The following is a 2,539-nucleotide window of genomic DNA, read 5'->3' as shown; positions in this document are numbered from 1 at the left end:
CACATGTAAGTTCAGAGTGAGTAGGGATGTCATCTTTGATGAAATGAGCAGTTGGTATATGTCTAGTGGTGATGCATTGGATGATGATGATGATCATGATACTCATGTGCAGAAAAGCAAGGATCACGGACTCTTAGTGGACCAGAGACATCATCTGGTAGTCCTTGTTCTGGGAGACTAAGGAGTACCTCTACATCTTCGAGTGCATTTAGTAGCACTACAGGTAAAGACAAAGGAAAGAATAAAGTGTCGGAAGGCATTGATGCAGTTCTTGATGGAGACTCCAGTGGCTCAGAGAGCTTAGATGATGAGCTTGGCATTCCTTCAGTGAGGACTCCAGGTATGCAGAGAGCATGCGTTAATGCAAAGACTCCATTGAGTGATCCAGTGGTACGCAGGTCTAGCAGGGTGAGATACCCTGTTAAAAGATTTGGTTTTGAAGGTTATGCAGCTCACCATTATGCTTATATGGTGAAACTAGTTGAGGATGTTGAGCCCACATGTTTTGAGGAGGCTGTTGTTCATGCTCATTGGGATGCAGCAATGGATGAGGAGATGGTTGCATTAGAGGACAATAAGACTTGGGATCTAGTATCATTGTCAAAGGGCAAGAAAGCTATTGGATGTAAGTGGGTTTATAAGATTAAGCACAATGCATATGGTTCTATTAGTAGGTACAAAGCTAGGCTGGTTGCCAAAGGTTATGCCCAAACATATGGCATAGATTATGATGAAACCTTCAGTCCAGTTGCTAGGGTGGCAGCTGTCAGATGTGTGATTTCTTTGGCAGCAGCCAAAGGTTGGAGGTTGCAGCAAATGGATGTGAAGAATGCCTTCTTGCATGGTTATTTGCAGAAAGAAGTACATATGGATCAGCCAGCAAGTTATGAAGATTTAGAGCATCCCACGTATGTGTGCAGGTTGAAGAAGGCGCTCTATGGGCTCAAGCAAGCACCTAGAGCATGGTCTGACAAGATCAGAGAGTATCTTGTCAATATTGGCTTTTATGTTTCTGATGTTGATCACTCACTTTATGTGAGAAAGGGAGATGCAGGTTTGGTCATCATAGTCATCTATGTGGATGACTTGATTATTACAAGTGATACTGATAATGGGATTGCTGAAGTCAAGGATTTTTTGAAGAAGAAGTTTGAGATGAAGGATTTAGGTGAGCTAAGGTACTTCCATGGCATTGAGGTGATTAGATGTGATGATGGTATATGGCTGTCCCAAAGATAGTATGGCTTGGATATGTTGTCCAAGTATGGTATGACAGCATGCAAACCACTTTCAGTCCCATTGGAGCAAAATGAAAAGTTGAGTGCTGATATTGGGGATGAGATAGAAGACCCTACTATGTTCAGGAGGATAGTGGGGAGTTTGATCTACATGACCATTACAAGGCCAGACTTGAGCTACGCTGTTGGTCTTGTGAGTCAGTTTATGCAAGTACCTCGAAAGCCACATTTGGATGCAGTCAGACGCATATTGAGATATGTGAAGTCCACATTACATTATGGACTTTTCTATGAGGCAGGTACAGATGTACAAGTGTTTGGATACACAGATACAGATTGGGCTGGTAGTATGTCTGATAGAAGATCTACCAGCGGATACATGTTCTCTCTTGGTAGTGCAGCAGTTGCTTGGAGCAGCAAAAAGCAATCTACAGTTGCTTTGTCGAGTACAGAGGTTGAGTATAGAGGTGCTGCTGTTGCAGCATGTGAGGTAGTATGGCTACAAAAGTTAATGGCTGATTTGGATGCGCCAGTGGAAGGTCTAGTTGTCATTTATTGTGACAACATGAGCAGTATACATTTGGCTAGGAACCCTGTGTTCCATGCCTGGACAAAACATATTGAGATACACTACCACTTTGTGAGAGAGAAGGTACTAGCAAGTGAGATTAACTTGGTGTATGTCAGCACACAGGATCAGATAGCTAACATCTTCACGAAGGCATTGGGTACAGAGAAGCTTCAAAAGTTTCGAAGCTTACTTGGAGTTGCAGAGATGCAGTTGAGCTTGAGGGGGAGTGTTGAGATGGCAAGCTCAACACATGTGGACATGGATGATGGACCGCCTGGTTAGATGGGTCCACACGTCTACACTTAGCACATCGGTGGTCATTATGTATCTCACATGGCCACTGACTCATTACTTATTATATTTAGGTTGTTACACCTATTTACAGCTGGCATAGTTATAGCGCCAGTCGACTAGTGTAGTCGGTTATGCATTTTTTGACTTAGAAGGCCACTTTCCTTTTATGTGATTCTTATCTATACTTTGTGTACATTGTAAAGTGTGTGGAACAAGAAGAAGAAATCAGCAAGAAAACGTTTTGGCCTCCATCTCTCTTCTTGTCTCTTGAGTGAGCTTCTCCTTGTTCATTCTGTGTGTGATCGTCGTAGCATCTTGAGCAAGTCCCCCCACCACACGATGCTTGACAATGAGCACCCATAAAATAATCCTTATCACATTTAAGGGCTCTCACAATTCCCCATAATTCTCTTTTGCCTGTGGATATCTTCTCTGT

The sequence above is a fragment of the Lygodium microphyllum genome, chromosome 1 (assembly GCF_053477565.2).
Source record: "Lygodium microphyllum isolate KBCC chromosome 1, Lygodium_microphyllum_v1.1.10, whole genome shotgun sequence".
Classification (NCBI taxonomy): domain Eukaryota; kingdom Viridiplantae; phylum Streptophyta; class Polypodiopsida; order Schizaeales; family Lygodiaceae; genus Lygodium; species Lygodium microphyllum.
This window is presented reverse-complemented; position numbering follows the sequence as displayed.